This window comes from Hyla sarda, unplaced genomic scaffold (genome assembly GCF_029499605.1).
Source record: "Hyla sarda isolate aHylSar1 unplaced genomic scaffold, aHylSar1.hap1 scaffold_181, whole genome shotgun sequence".
Lineage (NCBI taxonomy): Eukaryota > Metazoa > Chordata > Amphibia > Anura > Hylidae > Hyla > Hyla sarda.
The window spans coordinates 261,704-282,498 of NW_026608456.1; the positions used below are offsets into that span (position 1 = coordinate 261,704).

The 20,795-nt window shown below is 46.1% G+C and overlaps 9 non-coding genes across 9 annotated transcripts; all 9 read left to right on the forward strand.

Annotated features, from left to right (window-relative positions):
* The first annotated feature begins 436 nt into the window (after positions 1-436).
* Positions 437-627, forward strand: LOC130314297 (U2 spliceosomal RNA). The gene has a single exon (XR_008862023.1). It is a non-coding gene; the product is annotated as a U2 spliceosomal RNA (small nuclear RNA).
* Positions 628-2,713: 2,086 nt separating this feature from the next.
* On the forward strand, positions 2,714-2,904 carry LOC130314198 (U2 spliceosomal RNA). The gene has a single exon (XR_008861934.1). It is a non-coding gene; the product is annotated as a U2 spliceosomal RNA (small nuclear RNA).
* A 2,090-nt stretch (positions 2,905-4,994) lies between these two features.
* On the forward strand, positions 4,995-5,185 carry LOC130314200 (U2 spliceosomal RNA). The gene has a single exon (XR_008861936.1). It is a non-coding gene; the product is annotated as a U2 spliceosomal RNA (small nuclear RNA).
* Positions 5,186-7,276: 2,091 nt separating this feature from the next.
* LOC130314201 (U2 spliceosomal RNA) lies at positions 7,277-7,467 on the forward strand. Its single transcript, XR_008861937.1, has one exon. It is a non-coding gene; the product is annotated as a U2 spliceosomal RNA (small nuclear RNA).
* Positions 7,468-9,572: 2,105 nt separating this feature from the next.
* Positions 9,573-9,763, forward strand: LOC130314202 (U2 spliceosomal RNA). The gene has a single exon (XR_008861938.1). It is a non-coding gene; the product is annotated as a U2 spliceosomal RNA (small nuclear RNA).
* A 2,093-nt stretch (positions 9,764-11,856) lies between these two features.
* On the forward strand, positions 11,857-12,047 carry LOC130314204 (U2 spliceosomal RNA). Its single transcript, XR_008861939.1, has one exon. It is a non-coding gene; the product is annotated as a U2 spliceosomal RNA (small nuclear RNA).
* A 2,084-nt stretch (positions 12,048-14,131) lies between these two features.
* LOC130314205 (U2 spliceosomal RNA) lies at positions 14,132-14,322 on the forward strand. The gene has a single exon (XR_008861940.1). It is a non-coding gene; the product is annotated as a U2 spliceosomal RNA (small nuclear RNA).
* A 2,088-nt stretch (positions 14,323-16,410) lies between these two features.
* LOC130314206 (U2 spliceosomal RNA) lies at positions 16,411-16,601 on the forward strand. The gene has a single exon (XR_008861941.1). It is a non-coding gene; the product is annotated as a U2 spliceosomal RNA (small nuclear RNA).
* A 2,089-nt stretch (positions 16,602-18,690) lies between these two features.
* On the forward strand, positions 18,691-18,881 carry LOC130314301 (U2 spliceosomal RNA). Its single transcript, XR_008862027.1, has one exon. It is a non-coding gene; the product is annotated as a U2 spliceosomal RNA (small nuclear RNA).
* Positions 18,882-20,795: the final 1,914 nt, after the last annotated feature.

Below are 20,795 nucleotides of genomic sequence, written 5' to 3' on the forward strand. Positions count from 1 at the left end.
GGATTTAACCCACACAGGTAAGTCCAATGGGGTGCAGGCATGTCCTCTATGCTTACAGCTTCCCGTGGGTGTTGGTTTGATACCGTTTGGGGACAGCCAAGGAGGCATCTGCAGGCAACAAAGGTAGGTGTGTGCTTGTGTGTGTGTTTCCTATGCAGATCCTAAGCCCAGTGTCACATGCAAGTAGGAGGAGTAAGAAGGGTTCCTGGCAAATCCGGGTTATGGATTGCATTTAAAAAGGCCCCGTGGGAGTGCAATGGGCCCCTGTCTTGCTGCTTAGCAATAATGGTATGGGTTTAGGTTCTGCTGTGTGTACTGGTGGTTGACTGCCCCCCAGCCCAGAGTGTGCATGGAAAATTGTCTGGCAGCCTCCCTGACAGCAAGCAGTGATAGTGCCCATGAAGGGGACCTTGTTGGGCCCGCCCCTTTCACGGTTATCGCTTCTCGGCCTTTTGGCTAAGATCAAGTGTAGTATCTGTTCTTATCAGTTTAATATCTGATACGTCCCCTATCTGGGGACCATATATTAAATGGATTTTTGAGAACGGGGGCCGATTTCGAAGCTTGTTTCCGTCGCCCTATGCATTGACCCGATATGGCAGTATCTTCGGGTACAGTGCACCACCCCCTTACAGGGTTAAAAAGAAAGATTCCTACTTTCATTGCTACCTGCTTGCTGGCTAGCCAGCTAGCCAGCCCTGTGGGCCTTGCTGCTGCAGCCAAAAAACAAAAGGTGGTGCTGCTGCTGCTGCTTCTGCTGCTTCTGCTTCTGCTTGTGTCTGGCCCCTGTTGGAGCGTCCAGGCACAGGACTTCTGCTGCTGCTGACTAAATGGCCTCCTTAATTGGATCATTTGAGTAGCCAGCACACCTGTGCAGGTAGGGCATGACATGATAGGCAGCTGCCTTGATAGCGGGTGGGTGCTGAATGTTCCTAATTGACAAAATAAGATTAATGCTTATGAAGAAATATAAAATCTCATCCCTTCCCCAATATCGCGCCACACCCCTACCCCTTAATTCCCTGGTTGAACTTGATGGACATATGTCTTTTTTCGACCGTACTAACTATGTAACTATGTAACATAACATGGGGGGGGGGGGGTCTCCTGGCTGTTCACACAGGTGTGTCATTGCTGTACATTGACCATGCATTGCTTCTGTGGTATTGCAAAGGCAAAGACAAATGCTTCCAGCCATCCATTGCACTAATGGATTGGTCATCAGCTGGCTGTCTATGTCCCGCATCAATATAGACCAAAGTACAGAGGGTTAGGCTATGCTATTGTGCACCTACCTGATGCATCAGAAGGTGCGAGGCCCTTGCTAAATTCTGTGCACAGACTTTGAGATCTATACTTTAGACTGTATCTAAACCTGCTCCAACATGGACTGACATTCTGGCCTACTTTCAGCCGATGCGACTTGTCTGTCGCTGAACAGTCGCTTTTTATGTATTCAGCACCTATGTATAATGTTGTAAAAATGCTCTAGAAGCTAAAGTCGCAGAAATGTCACACATATTTGGCCTGCAACTTTCTGTGCGACAAATTCAGACAGGAAAAATCAGTATAAATCCTTAGAAAATTATCCCCCAGTGTCTCCATCTGCTGGCGGTATTGAATAAGCATTGCTGCACTGATGGGGTATGCATTAGACGAAAAAAAAGAAGAAAAAGAAGAATAATACGCCCAGAAAAGAGGCGAAAAGGAGAAAAACGTAAAAAAACGTGAAAAAAAAGTAAGAGGAAGAGAAGGGAAAAAAAGGTGGAAATGGGTTTAAAAGTGATTTCGGCGGAGAAATATATATATATATATATATATATATATATATATATATATACGCGCACACACACACATATATATAAACGTATTCTCCGTTGAGATATTGCAGCCGCTGCTGTGTCCAGGCCCAGGAGCCTTAGCACTGTGCTGTGATGTCACTCAATACCACTGACATCACTAGGTGTAAACAACATCTCTCCTTTGCTGTGTATGTGACTATGGAGCTGTTTGGTGATGTCGTCTATTATGGCCTTCATAGAAGCAACAGGAGATTGTTGCATCCATCTAGAACCCTCAGAACTACAGTGCTATGATGTCACTCACTTCCACAGGCCTTGCAGAGTGTAAACAACAACAACCCAGCTTTGTTGTGTATGTAACCATAGGGATTTGTGATGTCACCTAGAACCTTCACAGCAGCGACAGCTTTATGAGGAGCATCAGCACTGCTCTGCCTGAGCAGAACCATCACCGCCATAGGTTGTCAAATAACCCGGATTTAACCCACACAGGTAAGTCCAATGGGGTGCAGGCATGTCCTCTATGCTTACAGCTTCCCGTGGGTGTTGGTTTGATACCGTTTGGGGACAGCCAAGGAGGCATCTGCAGGCAACAAAGGTAGGTGTGTGCTTGTGTGTGTGTTTCCTATGCAGATCCTAAGCCCAGTGTCACATGCAAGTAGGAGGAGTAAGAAGGGTTCCTGGCAAATCCGGGTTATGGATTGCATTTAAAAAGGCCCCGTGGGAGTGCAATGGGCCCCTGTCTTGCTGCTTAGCAATAATGGTATGGGTTTAGGTTCTGCTGTGTGTACTGGTGGTTGACTGCCCCCCAGCCCAGAGTGTGCATGGAAAATTGTCTGGCAGCCTCCCTGACAGCAAGCAGTGATAGTGCCCATGAAGGGGACCTTGTTGGGCCCGCCCCTTTCACGGTTATCGCTTCTCGGCCTTTTGGCTAAGATCAAGTGTAGTATCTGTTCTTATCAGTTTAATATCTGATACGTCCCCTATCTGGGGACCATATATTAAATGGATTTTTGAGAACGGGGGCCGATTTCGAAGCTTGCTTCCGTCGCCCTATGCATTGACCCGATATGGCAGTATCTTCGGGTACAGTGCACCACCCCCTTACAGGGTTAAAAAGAAAGATTCCTACTTTCATTGCTACCTGCTTGCTGGCTAGCCAGCTAGCCAGCCCTGTGGGCCTTGCTGCTGCAGCCAAAAAACAAAAGGTGGTGCTGCTGCTGCTTCTGCTGCTTCTGCTTCTGCTTGTGTCTGGCCCCTGTTGGAGCGTCCAGGCACAGGACTTCTGCTGCTGCTGACTAAATGGCCTCCTTAATTGGATCATTTGAGTAGCCAGCACACCTGTGCAGGTAGGGCATGACATGATAGGCAGCTGCCTTGATAGCGGGTGGGTGCTGAATGTTCCTAATTGACAAAATAAGATTAATGCTTATGAAGAAATATAAAATCTCATCCCTTCCCCAATATCGCGCCACACCCCTACCCCTTAATTCCCTGGTTGAACTTGATGGACATATGTCTTTTTTCGACCGTACTAACTATGTAACTATGTAACATAACATGGGGGGGGGGGGGGGGTCTCCTGGCTGTTCACACAGGTGTGTCATTGCTGTACATTGACCATGCATTGCTTCTGTGGTATTGCAAAGGCAAAGACAAATGCTTCCAGCCATCCATTGCACTAATGGATTGGTCATCAGCTGGCTGTCTATGTCCCGCATCAATATAGACCAAAGTACAGAGGGTTAGGCTATGCTATTGTGCACCTACCTGATGCATCAGAAGGTGCGAGGCCCTTGCTAAATTCTGTGCACAGACTTTGAGATCTATACTTTAGACTGTATCTAAACCTGCTCCAACATGGACTGACATTCTGGCCTACTTTCAGCCGATGCGACTTGTCTGTCGCTGAACAGTCGCTTTTTATGTATTCAGCACCTATGTATAATGTTGTAAAAATGCTCTAGAAGCTAAAGTCGCAGAAATGTCACACATATTTGGCCTGCAACTTTCTGTGCGACAAATTCAGACAGGAAAAATCAGTATAAATCCTTAGAAAATTATCCCCCAGTGTCTCCATCTGCTGGCGGTATTGAATAAGCATTGCTGCACTGATGGGGTATGCATTAGACGAAAAAAAAGAAGAAAAAGAAGAATAATACGCCCAGAAAAGAGGCGAAAAGGAGAAAAACGTAAAAAAACGTGAAAAAAAAGTAAGAGGAAGAGAAGGGAAAAAAAGGTGGAAATGGGTTTAAAAGTGATTTCGGCGGAGAAATATATATATATATATATATATATATATATATATATATATATATACGCGCACACACACACATATATATAAACGTATTCTCCGTTGAGATATTGCAGCCGCTGCTGTGTCCAGGCCCAGGAGCCTTAGCACTGTGCTGTGATGTCACTCAATACCACTGACATCACTAGGTGTAAACAACATCTCTCCTTTGCTGTGTATGTGACTATGGAGCTGTTTGGTGATGTCGTCTATTATGGCCTTCATAGAAGCAACAGGAGATTGTTGCATCCATCTAGAACCCTCAGAACTACAGTGCTATGATGTCACTCACTTCCACAGGCCTTGCAGAGTGTAAACAACAACAACCCAGCTTTGTTGTGTATGTAACCATAGGGATTTGTGATGTCACCTAGAACCTTCACAGCAGCGACAGCTTTATGAGGAGCATCAGCACTGCTCTGCCTGAGCAGAACCATCACCGCCATAGGTTGTCAAATAACCCGGATTTAACCCACACAGGTAAGTCCAATGGGGTGCAGGCATGTCCTCTATGCTTACAGCTTCCCGTGGGTGTTGGTTTGATACCGTTTGGGGACAGCCAAGGAGGCATCTGCAGGCAACAAAGGTAGGTGTGTGCTTGTGTGTGTGTTTCCTATGCAGATCCTAAGCCCAGTGTCACATGCAAGTAGGAGGAGTAAGAAGGGTTCCTGGCAAATCCGGGTTATGGATTGCATTTAAAAAGGCCCCGTGGGAGTGCAATGGGCCCCTGTCTTGCTGCTTAGCAATAATGGTATGGGTTTAGGTTCTGCTGTGTGTACTGGTGGTTGACTGCCCCCCAGCCCAGAGTGTGCATGGAAAATTGTCTGGCAGCCTCCCTGACAGCAAGCAGTGATAGTGCCCATGAAGGGGACCTTGTTGGGCCCGCCCCTTTCACGGTTATCGCTTCTCGGCCTTTTGGCTAAGATCAAGTGTAGTATCTGTTCTTATCAGTTTAATATCTGATACGTCCCCTATCTGGGGACCATATATTAAATGGATTTTTGAGAACGGGGGCCGATTTCGAAGCTTGCTTCCGTCGCCCTATGCATTGACCCGATATGGCAGTATCTTCGGGTACAGTGCACCACCCCCTTACAGGGTTAAAAAGAAAGATTCCTACTTTCATTGCTACCTGCTTGCTGGCTAGCCAGCTAGCCAGCCCTGTGGGCCTTGCTGCTGCAGCCAAAAAACAAAAGGTGGTGCTGCTGCTGCTGCTTCTGCTGCTTCTGCTTCTGCTTGTGTCTGGCCCCTGTTGGAGCGTCCAGGCACAGGACTTCTGCTGCTGCTGACTAAATGGCCTCCTTAATTGGATCATTTGAGTAGCCAGCACACCTGTGCAGGTAGGGCATGACATGATAGGCAGCTGCCTTGATAGCGGGTGGGTGCTGAATGTTCCTAATTGACAAAATAAGATTAATGCTTATGAAGAAATATAAAATCTCATCCCTTCCCCAATATCGCGCCACACCCCTACCCCTTAATTCCCTGGTTGAACTTGATGGACATATGTCTTTTTTCGACCGTACTAACTATGTAACTATGTAACATAACATGGGGGGGGGGGGTCTCCTGGCTGTTCACACAGGTGTGTCATTGCTGTACATTGACCATGCATTGCTTCTGTGGTATTGCAAAGGCAAAGACAAATGCTTCCAGCCATCCATTGCACTAATGGATTGGTCATCAGCTGGCTGTCTATGTCCCGCATCAATATAGACCAAAGTACAGAGGGTTAGGCTATGCTATTGTGCACCTACCTGATGCATCAGAAGGTGCGAGGCCCTTGCTAAATTCTGTGCACAGACTTTGAGATCTATACTTTAGACTGTATCTAAACCTGCTCCAACATGGACTGACATTCTGGCCTACTTTCAGCCGATGCGACTTGTCTGTCGCTGAACAGTCGCTTTTTATGTATTCAGCACCTATGTATAATGTTGTAAAAATGCTCTAGAAGCTAAAGTCGCAGAAATGTCACACATATTTGGCCTGCAACTTTCTGTGCGACAAATTCAGACAGGAAAAATCAGTATAAATCCTTAGAAAATTATCCCCCAGTGTCTCCATCTGCTGGCGGTATTGAATAAGCATTGCTGCACTGATGGGGTATGCATTAGACGAAAAAAAAGAAGAAAAAGAAGAATAATACGCCCAGAAAAGAGGCGAAAAGGAGAAAAACGTAAAAAAACGTGAAAAAAAAGTAAGAGGAAGAGAAGGGAAAAAAAGGTGGAAATGGGTTTAAAAGTGATTTCGGCGGAGAAATATATATATATATATATATATATATATATATATATATATATATATACGCGCACACACACACATATATATAAACGTATTCTCCGTTGAGATATTGCAGCCGCTGCTGTGTCCAGGCCCAGGAGCCTTAGCACTGTGCTGTGATGTCACTCAATACCACTGACATCACTAGGTGTAAACAACATCTCTCCTTTGCTGTGTATGTGACTATGGAGCTGTTTGGTGATGTCGTCTATTATGGCCTTCATAGAAGCAACAGGAGATTGTTGCATCCATCTAGAACCCTCAGAACTACAGTGCTATGATGTCACTCACTTCCACAGGCCTTGCAGAGTGTAAACAACAACAACCCAGCTTTGTTGTGTATGTAACCATAGGGATTTGTGATGTCACCTAGAACCTTCACAGCAGCGACAGCTTTATGAGGAGCATCAGCACTGCTCTGCCTGAGCAGAACCATCACCGCCATAGGTTGTCAAATAACCCGGATTTAACCCACACAGGTAAGTCCAATGGGGTGCAGGCATGTCCTCTATGCTTACAGCTTCCCGTGGGTGTTGGTTTGATACCGTTTGGGGACAGCCAAGGAGGCATCTGCAGGCAACAAAGGTAGGTGTGTGCTTGTGTGTGTGTTTCCTATGCAGATCCTAAGCCCAGTGTCACATGCAAGTAGGAGGAGTAAGAAGGGTTCCTGGCAAATCCGGGTTATGGATTGCATTTAAAAAGGCCCCGTGGGAGTGCAATGGGCCCCTGTCTTGCTGCTTAGCAATAATGGTATGGGTTTAGGTTCTGCTGTGTGTACTGGTGGTTGACTGCCCCCCAGCCCAGAGTGTGCATGGAAAATTGTCTGGCAGCCTCCCTGACAGCAAGCAGTGATAGTGCCCATGAAGGGGACCTTGTTGGGCCCGCCCCTTTCACGGTTATCGCTTCTCGGCCTTTTGGCTAAGATCAAGTGTAGTATCTGTTCTTATCAGTTTAATATCTGATACGTCCCCTATCTGGGGACCATATATTAAATGGATTTTTGAGAACGGGGGCCGATTTCGAAGCTTGCTTCCGTCGCCCTATGCATTGACCCGATATGGCAGTATCTTCGGGTACAGTGCACCACCCCCTTACAGGGTTAAAAAGAAAGATTCCTACTTTCATTGCTACCTGCTTGCTGGCTAGCCAGCTAGCCAGCCCTGTGGGCCTTGCTGCTGCAGCCAAAAAACAAAAGGTGGTGCTGCTGCTGCTGCTTCTGCTGCTTCTGCTTCTGCTTGTGTCTGGCCCCTGTTGGAGCGTCCAGGCACAGGACTTCTGCTGCTGCTGACTAAATGGCCTCCTTAATTGGATCATTTGAGTAGCCAGCACACCTGTGCAGGTAGGGCATGACATGATAGGCAGCTGCCTTGATAGCGGGTGGGTGCTGAATGTTCCTAATTGACAAAATAAGATTAATGCTTATGAAGAAATATAAAATCTCATCCCTTCCCCAATATCGCGCCACACCCCTACCCCTTAATTCCCTGGTTGAACTTGATGGACATATGTCTTTTTTCGACCGTACTAACTATGTAACTATGTAACATAACATGGGGGGGGGGGGGGGGGGTCTCCTGGCTGTTCACACAGGTGTGTCATTGCTGTACATTGACCATGCATTGCTTCTGTGGTATTGCAAAGGCAAAGACAAATGCTTCCAGCCATCCATTGCACTAATGGATTGGTCATCAGCTGGCTGTCTATGTCCCGCATCAATATAGACCAAAGTACAGAGGGTTAGGCTATGCTATTGTGCACCTACCTGATGCATCAGAAGGTGCGAGGCCCTTGCTAAATTCTGTGCACAGACTTTGAGATCTATACTTTAGACTGTATCTAAACCTGCTCCAACATGGACTGACATTCTGGCCTACTTTCAGCCGATGCGACTTGTCTGTCGCTGAACAGTCGCTTTTTATGTATTCAGCACCTATGTATAATGTTGTAAAAATGCTCTAGAAGCTAAAGTCGCAGAAATGTCACACATATTTGGCCTGCAACTTTCTGTGCGACAAATTCAGACAGGAAAAATCAGTATAAATCCTTAGAAAATTATCCCCCAGTGTCTCCATCTGCTGGCGGTATTGAATAAGCATTGCTGCACTGATGGGGTATGCATTAGACGAAAAAAAAGAAGAAAAAGAAGAATAATACGCCCAGAAAAGAGGCGAAAAGGAGAAAAACGTAAAAAAACGTGAAAAAAAAGTAAGAGGAAGAGAAGGGAAAAAAAGGTGGAAATGGGTTTAAAAGTGATTTCGGCGGAGAAATATATATATATATATATATATATATATATATATATATATATATATATATATATACGCGCACACACACACATATATATAAACGTATTCTCCGTTGAGATATTGCAGCCGCTGCTGTGTCCAGGCCCAGGAGCCTTAGCACTGTGCTGTGATGTCACTCAATACCACTGACATCACTAGGTGTAAACAACATCTCTCCTTTGCTGTGTATGTGACTATGGAGCTGTTTGGTGATGTCGTCTATTATGGCCTTCATAGAAGCAACAGGAGATTGTTGCATCCATCTAGAACCCTCAGAACTACAGTGCTATGATGTCACTCACTTCCACAGGCCTTGCAGAGTGTAAACAACAACAACCCAGCTTTGTTGTGTATGTAACCATAGGGATTTGTGATGTCACCTAGAACCTTCACAGCAGCGACAGCTTTATGAGGAGCATCAGCACTGCTCTGCCTGAGCAGAACCATCACCGCCATAGGTTGTCAAATAACCCGGATTTAACCCACACAGGTAAGTCCAATGGGGTGCAGGCATGTCCTCTATGCTTACAGCTTCCCGTGGGTGTTGGTTTGATACCGTTTGGGGACAGCCAAGGAGGCATCTGCAGGCAACAAAGGTAGGTGTGTGCTTGTGTGTGTGTTTCCTATGCAGATCCTAAGCCCAGTGTCACATGCAAGTAGGAGGAGTAAGAAGGGTTCCTGGCAAATCCGGGTTATGGATTGCATTTAAAAAGGCCCCGTGGGAGTGCAATGGGCCCCTGTCTTGCTGCTTAGCAATAATGGTATGGGTTTAGGTTCTGCTGTGTGTACTGGTGGTTGACTGCCCCCCAGCCCAGAGTGTGCATGGAAAATTGTCTGGCAGCCTCCCTGACAGCAAGCAGTGATAGTGCCCATGAAGGGGACCTTGTTGGGCCCGCCCCTTTCACGGTTATCGCTTCTCGGCCTTTTGGCTAAGATCAAGTGTAGTATCTGTTCTTATCAGTTTAATATCTGATACGTCCCCTATCTGGGGACCATATATTAAATGGATTTTTGAGAACGGGGGCCGATTTCGAAGCTTGCTTCCGTCGCCCTATGCATTGACCCGATATGGCAGTATCTTCGGGTACAGTGCACCACCCCCTTACAGGGTTAAAAAGAAAGATTCCTACTTTCATTGCTACCTGCTTGCTGGCTAGCCAGCTAGCCAGCCCTGTGGGCCTTGCTGCTGCAGCCAAAAAACAAAAGGTGGTGCTGCTGCTGCTGCTTCTGCTGCTTCTGCTTCTGCTTGTGTCTGGCCCCTGTTGGAGCGTCCAGGCACAGGACTTCTGCTGCTGCTGACTAAATGGCCTCCTTAATTGGATCATTTGAGTAGCCAGCACACCTGTGCAGGTAGGGCATGACATGATAGGCAGCTGCCTTGATAGCGGGTGGGTGCTGAATGTTCCTAATTGACAAAATAAGATTAATGCTTATGAAGAAATATAAAATCTCATCCCTTCCCCAATATCGCGCCACACCCCTACCCCTTAATTCCCTGGTTGAACTTGATGGACATATGTCTTTTTTCGACCGTACTAACTATGTAACTATGTAACATAACATGGGGGGGGGGGGGGGGGGTCTCCTGGCTGTTCACACAGGTGTGTCATTGCTGTACATTGACCATGCATTGCTTCTGTGGTATTGCAAAGGCAAAGACAAATGCTTCCAGCCATCCATTGCACTAATGGATTGGTCATCAGCTGGCTGTCTATGTCCCGCATCAATATAGACCAAAGTACAGAGGGTTAGGCTATGCTATTGTGCACCTACCTGATGCATCAGAAGGTGCGAGGCCCTTGCTAAATTCTGTGCACAGACTTTGAGATCTATACTTTAGACTGTATCTAAACCTGCTCCAACATGGACTGACATTCTGGCCTACTTTCAGCCGATGCAACTTGTCTGTCGCTGAACAGTCGCTTTTTATGTATTCAGCACCTATGTATAATGTTGTAAAAATGCTCTAGAAGCTAAAGTCGCAGAAATGTCACACATATTTGGCCTGCAACTTTCTGTGCGACAAATTCAGACAGGAAAAATCAGTATAAATCCTTAGAAAATTATCCCCCAGTGTCTCCATCTGCTGGCGGTATTGAACAAGCATTGCTGCACTGATGGGGTATGCATTAGACGAAAAAAAAGAAGAAAAAGAAGAATAATACGCCCAGAAAAGAGGCGAAAAGGAGAAAAACGTAAAAAAACGTGAAAAAAAAGTAAGAGGAAGAGAAGGGAAAAAAAGGTGGAAATGGGTTTAAAAGTGATTTCGGCGGAGAAATATATATATATATATATATATATATATATATATATATATATACGCGCACACACACACATATATATAAACGTATTCTCCGTTGAGATATTGCAGCCGCTGCTGTGTCCAGGCCCAGGAGCCTTAGCACTGTGCTGTGATGTCACTCAATACCACTGACATCACTAGGTGTAAACAACATCTCTCCTTTGCTGTGTATGTGACTATGGAGCTGTTTGGTGATGTCGTCTATTATGGCCTTCATAGAAGCAACAGGAGATTGTTGCATCCATCTAGAACCCTCAGAACTACAGTGCTATGATGTCACTCACTTCCACAGGCCTTGCAGAGTGTAAACAACAACAACCCAGCTTTGTTGTGTATGTAACCATAGGGATTTGTGATGTCACCTAGAACCTTCACAGCAGCGACAGCTTTATGAGGAGCATCAGCACTGCTCTGCCTGAGCAGAACCATCACCGCCATAGGTTGTCAAATAACCCGGATTTAACCCACACAGGTAAGTCCAATGGGGTGCAGGCATGTCCTCTATGCTTACAGCTTCCCGTGGGTGTTGGTTTGATACCGTTTGGGGACAGCCAAGGAGGCATCTGCAGGCAACAAAGGTAGGTGTGTGCTTGTGTGTGTGTTTCCTATGCAGATCCTAAGCCCAGTGTCACATGCAAGTAGGAGGAGTAAGAAGGGTTCCTGGCAAATCCGGGTTATGGATTGCATTTAAAAAGGCCCCGTGGGAGTGCAATGGGCCCCTGTCTTGCTGCTTAGCAATAATGGTATGGGTTTAGGTTCTGCTGTGTGTACTGGTGGTTGACTGCCCCCCAGCCCAGAGTGTGCATGGAAAATTGTCTGGCAGCCTCCCTGACAGCAAGCAGTGATAGTGCCCATGAAGGGGACCTTGTTGGGCCCGCCCCTTTCACGGTTATCGCTTCTCGGCCTTTTGGCTAAGATCAAGTGTAGTATCTGTTCTTATCAGTTTAATATCTGATACGTCCCCTATCTGGGGACCATATATTAAATGGATTTTTGAGAACGGGGGCCGATTTCGAAGCTTGCTTCCGTCGCCCTATGCATTGACCCGATATGGCAGTATCTTCGGGTACAGTGCACCACCCCCTTACAGGGTTAAAAAGAAAGATTCCTACTTTCATTGCTACCTGCTTGCTGGCTAGCCAGCTAGCCAGCCCTGTGGGCCTTGCTGCTGCAGCCAAAAAACAAAAGGTGGTGCTGCTGCTGCTGCTTCTGCTGCTTCTGCTTCTGCTTGTGTCTGGCCCCTGTTGGAGCGTCCAGGCACAGGACTTCTGCTGCTGCTGACTAAATGGCCTCCTTAATTGGATCATTTGAGTAGCCAGCACACCTGTGCAGGTAGGGCATGACATGATAGGCAGCTGCCTTGATAGCGGGTGGGTGCTGAATGTTCCTAATTGACAAAATAAGATTAATGCTTATGAAGAAATATAAAATCTCATCCCTTCCCCAATATCGCGCCACACCCCTACCCCTTAATTCCCTGGTTGAACTTGATGGACATATGTCTTTTTTCGACCGTACTAACTATGTAACTATGTAACATAACATGGGGGGGGGGGGGGGGGTCTCCTGGCTGTTCACACAGGTGTGTCATTGCTGTACATTGACCATGCATTGCTTCTGTGGTATTGCAAAGGCAAAGACAAATGCTTCCAGCCATCCATTGCACTAATGGATTGGTCATCAGCTGGCTGTCTATGTCCCGCATCAATATAGACCAAAGTACAGAGGGTTAGGCTATGCTATTGTGCACCTACCTGATGCATCAGAAGGTGCGAGGCCCTTGCTAAATTCTGTGCACAGACTTTGAGATCTATACTTTAGACTGTATCTAAACCTGCTCCAACATGGACTGACATTCTGGCCTACTTTCAGCCGATGCGACTTGTCTGTCGCTGAACAGTCGCTTTTTATGTATTCAGCACCTATGTATAATGTTGTAAAAATGCTCTAGAAGCTAAAGTCGCAGAAATGTCACACATATTTGGCCTGCAACTTTCTGTGCGACAAATTCAGACAGGAAAAATCAGTATAAATCCTTAGAAAATTATCCCCCAGTGTCTCCATCTGCTGGCGGTATTGAATAAGCATTGCTGCACTGATGGGGTATGCATTAGACGAAAAAAAAGAAGAAAAAGAAGAATAATACGCCCAGAAAAGAGGCGAAAAGGAGAAAAACGTAAAAAAACGTGAAAAAAAAGTAAGAGGAAGAGAAGGGAAAAAAAGGTGGAAATGGGTTTAAAAGTGATTTCGGCGGAGAAATATATATATATATATATATATATATATATATATACGCGCACACACACACATATATATAAACGTATTCTCCGTTGAGATATTGCAGCCGCTGCTGTGTCCAGGCCCAGGAGCCTTAGCACTGTGCTGTGATGTCACTCAATACCACTGACATCACTAGGTGTAAACAACATCTCTCCTTTGCTGTGTATGTGACTATGGAGCTGTTTGGTGATGTCGTCTATTATGGCCTTCATAGAAGCAACAGGAGATTGTTGCATCCATCTAGAACCCTCAGAACTACAGTGCTATGATGTCACTCACTTCCACAGGCCTTGCAGAGTGTAAACAACAACAACCCAGCTTTGTTGTGTATGTAACCATAGGGATTTGTGATGTCACCTAGAACCTTCACAGCAGCGACAGCTTTATGAGGAGCATCAGCACTGCTCTGCCTGAGCAGAACCATCACCGCCATAGGTTGTCAAATAACCCGGATTTAACCCACACAGGTAAGTCCAATGGGGTGCAGGCATGTCCTCTATGCTTACAGCTTCCCGTGGGTGTTGGTTTGATACCGTTTGGGGACAGCCAAGGAGGCATCTGCAGGCAACAAAGGTAGGTGTGTGCTTGTGTGTGTGTTTCCTATGCAGATCCTAAGCCCAGTGTCACATGCAAGTAGGAGGAGTAAGAAGGGTTCCTGGCAAATCCGGGTTATGGATTGCATTTAAAAAGGCCCCGTGGGAGTGCAATGGGCCCCTGTCTTGCTGCTTAGCAATAATGGTATGGGTTTAGGTTCTGCTGTGTGTACTGGTGGTTGACTGCCCCCCAGCCCAGAGTGTGCATGGAAAATTGTCTGGCAGCCTCCCTGACAGCAAGCAGTGATAGTGCCCATGAAGGGGACCTTGTTGGGCCCGCCCCTTTCACGGTTATCGCTTCTCGGCCTTTTGGCTAAGATCAAGTGTAGTATCTGTTCTTATCAGTTTAATATCTGATACGTCCCCTATCTGGGGACCATATATTAAATGGATTTTTGAGAACGGGGGCCGATTTCGAAGCTTGCTTCCGTCGCCCTATGCATTGACCCGATATGGCAGTATCTTCGGGTACAGTGCACCACCCCCTTACAGGGTTAAAAAGAAAGATTCCTACTTTCATTGCTACCTGCTTGCTGGCTAGCCAGCTAGCCAGCCCTGTGGGCCTTGCTGCTGCAGCCAAAAAACAAAAGGTGGTGCTGCTGCTGCTGCTTCTGCTGCTTCTGCTTCTGCTTGTGTCTGGCCCCTGTTGGAGCGTCCAGGCACAGGACTTCTGCTGCTGCTGACTAAATGGCCTCCTTAATTGGATCATTTGAGTAGCCAGCACACCTGTGCAGGTAGGGCATGACATGATAGGCAGCTGCCTTGATAGCGGGTGGGTGCTGAATGTTCCTAATTGACAAAATAAGATTAATGCTTATGAAGAAATATAAAATCTCATCCCTTCCCCAATATCGCGCCACACCCCTACCCCTTAATTCCCTGGTTGAACTTGATGGACATATGTCTTTTTTCGACCGTACTAACTATGTAACTATGTAACATAACATGGGGGGGGGGGGGGGTCTCCTGGCTGTTCACACAGGTGTGTCATTGCTGTACATTGACCATGCATTGCTTCTGTGGTATTGCAAAGGCAAAGACAAATGCTTCCAGCCATCCATTGCACTAATGGATTGGTCATCAGCTGGCTGTCTATGTCCCGCATCAATATAGACCAAAGTACAGAGGGTTAGGCTATGCTATTGTGCACCTACCTGATGCATCAGAAGGTGCGAGGCCCTTGCTAAATTCTGTGCACAGACTTTGAGATCTATACTTTAGACTGTATCTAAACCTGCTCCAACATGGACTGACATTCTGGCCTACTTTCAGCCGATGCGACTTGTCTGTCGCTGAACAGTCGCTTTTTATGTATTCAGCACCTATGTATAATGTTGTAAAAATGCTCTAGAAGCTAAAGTCGCAGAAATGTCACACATATTTGGCCTGCAACTTTCTGTGCGACAAATTCAGACAGGAAAAATCAGTATAAATCCTTAGAAAATTATCCCCCAGTGTCTCCATCTGCTGGCGGTATTGAATAAGCATTGCTGCACTGATGGGGTATGCATTAGACGAAAAAAAAGAAGAAAAAGAAGAATAATACGCCCAGAAAAGAGGCGAAAAGGAGAAAAACGTAAAAAAACGTGAAAAAAAAGTAAGAGGAAGAGAAGGGAAAAAAAGGTGGAAATGGGTTTAAAAGTGATTTCGGCGGAGAAATATATATATATATATATATATATATATATATATATATATACGCGCACACACACACATATATATAAACGTATTCTCCGTTGAGATATTGCAGCCGCTGCTGTGTCCAGGCCCAGGAGCCTTAGCACTGTGCTGTGATGTCACTCAATACCACTGACATCACTAGGTGTAAACAACATCTCTCCTTTGCTGTGTATGTGACTATGGAGCTGTTTGGTGATGTCGTCTATTATGGCCTTCATAGAAGCAACAGGAGATTGTTGCATCCATCTAGAACCCTCAGAACTACAGTGCTATGATGTCACTCACTTCCACAGGCCTTGCAGAGTGTAAACAACAACAACCCAGCTTTGTTGTGTATGTAACCATAGGGATTTGTGATGTCACCTAGAACCTTCACAGCAGCGACAGCTTTATGAGGAGCATCAGCACTGCTCTGCCTGAGCAGAACCATCACCGCCATAGGTTGTCAAATAACCCGGATTTAACCCACACAGGTAAGTCCAATGGGGTGCAGGCATGTCCTCTATGCTTACAGCTTCCCGTGGGTGTTGGTTTGATACCGTTTGGGGACAGCCAAGGAGGCATCTGCAGGCAACAAAGGTAGGTGTGTGCTTGTGTGTGTGTTTCCTATGCAGATCCTAAGCCCAGTGTCACATGCAAGTAGGAGGAGTAAGAAGGGTTCCTGGCAAATCCGGGTTATGGATTGCATTTAAAAAGGCCCCGTGGGAGTGCAATGGGCCCCTGTCTTGCTGCTTAGCAATAATGGTATGGGTTTAGGTTCTGCTGTGTGTACTGGTGGTTGACTGCCCCCCAGCCCAGAGTGTGCATGGAAAATTGTCTGGCAGCCTCCCTGACAGCAAGCAGTGATAGTGCCCATGAAGGGGACCTTGTTGGGCCCGCCCCTTTCACGGTTATCGCTTCTCGGCCTTTTGGCTAAGATCAAGTGTAGTATCTGTTCTTATCAGTTTAATATCTGATACGTCCCCTATCTGGGGACCATATATTAAATGGATTTTTGAGAACGGGGGCCGATTTCGAAGCTTGCTTCCGTCGCCCTATGCATTGACCCGATATGGCAGTATCTTCGGGTACAGTGCACCACCCCCTTACAGGGTTAAAAAGAAAGATTCCTACTTTCATTGCTACCTGCTTGCTGGCTAGCCAGCTAGCCAGCCCTGTGGGCCTTGCTGCTGCAGCCAAAAAACAAAAGGTGGTGCTGCTGCTGCTGCTTCTGCTGCTTCTGCTTCTGCTTGTGTCTGGCCCCTGTTGGAGCGTCCAGGCACAGGACTTCTGCTGCTGCTGACTAAATGGCCTCCTTAATTGGATCATTTGAGTAGCCAGCACACCTGTGCAGGTAGGGCATGACATGATAGGCAGCTTGATAGCGGGTGGGTGCTGAATGTTCCTAATTGACAAAATAAGATTAATGCTTATGAAGAAATATAAAATCTCATCCCTTCCCCAATATCGCGCCACACCCCTACCCCTTAATTCCCTGGTTGAACTTGATGGACATATGTCTTTTTTCGACCGTACTAACTATGTAACTATGTAACATAACATGGGGGGGGGGGGGGTCTCCTGGCTGTTCACAACAGGTGTGTCATTGCTGTACATTGACCATGCATGCTTCTGTGGTATTGCAAAGGCAAAGACAAATGCTTCCAGCCATCCATTGCACTAATGGATTGGTCATCAGCTGGCTGTCTATGTCCCGCATCAATATAGACCAAAGTACAGAGGGTTAGGCTATGCTATGTGCACCTACCTGATGCATCAGAAGGTGCGAGGCCCTTGCTAAATTCTGTGCACAGACTTGAGATCTATACTTTAGACTGTATCTAAACCTGCTCCAACATGGACTGACATTCTGGCCTACTTTCAGCCGATGCGACTTGTCTGTCGCTGAACAGTCGCTTTTTATGTATTCAGCACCTATGTATAATGTTGTAAAAAATGCTCTAGAAGCTAAAGTCGCAGAAATGTCACACATATTTGGCCTGCAACTTTCTGTGCGACAAATTCAGACAGGAAAAATCAGTATAAATCCTTAGAAAATTATCCCCCAGTGTCTCCATCTGCCTGGCGGTATTGAATAAGCATTGCTGCACTGATGGGGTATGCATTAGAAGAAAAAAAAGAAGAAAAAGAAGAATAATACGCCCAGAAAAGAGGCGAAAAGGAGAAAAACGTAAAAAAACGTGAAAAAAAAAGTAAGAGGAAGAGAAGGGAAAAAAAGGTGGAAATGGGTTTAAAAGTGATTTCGGCGGAGAAATATATATATTATATATATATATATATATATACTATATATATATACGCGCACACACACACATATATATAAACGTATTCTCCGTTGAGATATTGCAGCCGCTGCTGTGTCCAGGCCCAGGAGCCTTAGCACTGTGCTGTGATGTCACTCAATACCACTGACATCACTAGGTGTAAACAACATCTCTCCTTTGCTGTGTATGTGACTATGGAGCTGTTTGGTGATGTCGTCTATTATGGCCTTCATAGAAGCAACAGGAGATTGTTGCATCCATCTAGAACCCTCAGAACTACAGTGCTATGATGTCACTCACTTCCACAGGCCTTGCAGAGTGTAAACAACAACAACCCAGCTTTGTTGTGTATGTAACCATAGGGATTTGTGATGTCACCTAGAACCTTCACAGCAGCGACAGCTTTATGAGGAGCATCAGCACTGCTCTGCCTGAGCAGAACCATCACCGCCATAGGTTGTCAAATAACCCGGATTTAACCCACACAGGTAAGTCCAATGGGGTGCAGGCATGTCCTCTATGCTTACAGCTTCCCGTGGGTGTTGGTTTGATACCGTTTGGGACAGCCAAGGAGGCATCTGCAGGCAAACAAAGGTAGGTGTGTGCTTGTGTGTGTGTTTCCTATGCAGATCCTAAGCCCAGTGTCACATGCAAGTAGGAGGAGTAAGAAGGGGTTCCTGGCAAATCCGGGTTATGGATTGCATTTAAAAAGGCCCCGTGGGAGTGCAATGGGCCCCTGTCTTGCTGCTTAGCAATAATGGTATGGGTTTAGGTTCTGCAGTGTGTACTGGTGGTTGACTGCCCCCCAGCCCAGAGTGTGCATGGAAAATTGTCTGGCAGCCTCCCTGACAGCAAGCAGTGATAGTGCCCATGAAGGGGACCTTGTTGGGCCCGCCCCTTTCACGGTTATCGCTTCTCGGCCTTTTGGCTAAAGATCAAGTGTAGTATCTGTTCTTATCAGTTTAATATCTGATACGTCCCCTATCTGGGACCATATATTAAATGGATTTTTGAGAACGGGGGCCGATTTCGAAGCTTGCTTCCGTCGCCCTATGCATTGACCCGATATGGCAGTATCTTCGGGTACAGTGCACCACCCCCTTACAGGGTTAAAAAGAAAGATTCCTACTTTCATTGCTACCTGCTTGCTGGCTAGCCAGCTAGCCAGCCCTGTGGGCCTTGCTGCTGCAGCCAAAAACAAAAGGTGGTGCTGCTGCTGCTGCTTCTGCTGCTTCTGCTTCTGCTTGTGTCTGGCCCCTGTTGGAGCGTCCAGGCACAGGACTTCTGCTGCTGCTGACTAAATGGCCTCCTTAATTGGATCATTTGAGTAGCCAGCACACCTGTGCAGGTAGGGCATGACATGATAGGCAGCTGCCTTGATAGCGGGTGGGTGCTGAATGTTCCTAATTGACAAAATAAGATTAATGCTTATGAAGAAATATAAAATCTCATCCCTTCCCCAATATCGCGCCACAACCCCTACCCCTTAATTCCCTGGTTGAACTTGATGACATATGTCTTTTTTCGACCGTACTAACTATGTAACTATGTAACATAACATGGGGGGGGGGGGGGGGGGGGGTCTCCTGGCCTGTTCACACAGGTGTGTCATTGCTGTACATTGACCATGCATTGCTTCTGTGGTATTGCAAAGGCAAAGACAAATGCTTCCAGCCATCCATTGCACTAATGGATTGGTCATCAGCTGGCTGTCTATGTCCCGCCTCAATATAGACCAAAGTACAGAGGGTTAGGCTATGCTATTGTGTACCTGATGCATCAGAAGGTGCGAGGCCCTTGCTAAATTCTGTGCACAGACTTTGAGATCTATACTTTAGACTGTATCTAAACCTGCTCCAACATGGACTGACATTCTGGCCTACTTTCAGCCGATGCGACTTGTCTGTCGCTGAACAGTCGCTTTTTATGTATTCAGCACCTATGTATAATGTTGTAAAAATGCTCTAGAAGCTAAAGTCGCAGAAATGTCACACATATTTGGCCTGCAACTTTCTGTGCGACAAATTCAGACAGGAAAAATCAGTATAAATCCTTAGAAAATTATCCCCCAGTGTCTCCATCTGCTGGCGGTATTGAATAAGCATTGCTGCACTGATGGGGTATGCATTAGACGAAAAAAAAGAAGAAAAAGAAGAATAATACGCCCAGAAAAGAGGCGAAAAGGAGAAAAACGTAAAAAAACGTGAAAAAAAAGTAAGAGGAAGAGAAGGGAAAAAAAGGTGGAAATGGGTTTAAAAGTGATTTCGGCGGAGAAATATATATATATATATATATATATATATATATATATATGTATATATATATATATATACGCGCACACACACACATATATATAAACGTATTCTCCGTTGAGATATTGCAGCCGCTGCTGTGTCCAGGCCCAGGAGCCTTAGCACTGTGCTGTGATGTCACTCAATACCACTGACATCACTAGGTGTAAACAACATCTCTCCTTTGCTGTGTATGTGACTATGGAGCTGTTTGGTGATGTCGTCTATTATGGCCTTCATAGAAGCAACAGGAGATTGTTGCATCCATCTAGAACCCTCAGAACTACAGTGCTATGATGTCACTCACTTCCACAGGCCTTGCAGAGTGTAAACAACAACAACCCAGCTTTGTTGTGTATGTAACCATAGGGATTTGTGATGTCACCTAGAACCTTCACAGCAGCGACAGCTTTATGAGGAGCATCAGCACTGCTCTGCCTGAGCAGAACCATCACCGCCATAGGTTGTCAAATAACCCGGATTTAACCCACACAGGTAAGTCCAATGGGGTGCAGGCATGTCCTCTATGCTTACAGCTTCCCGTGGGTGTTGGTTTGATACCGTTTGGGGACAGCCAAGGAGGCATCTGCAGGCAACAAAGGTAGGTGTGTGCTTGTGTGTGTGTTTCCTATGCAGATCCTAAGCCCAGTGTCACATGCAAGTAGGAGGAGTAAGAAGGGTTCCTGGCAAATCCGGGTTATGGATTGCATTTAAAAAGGCCC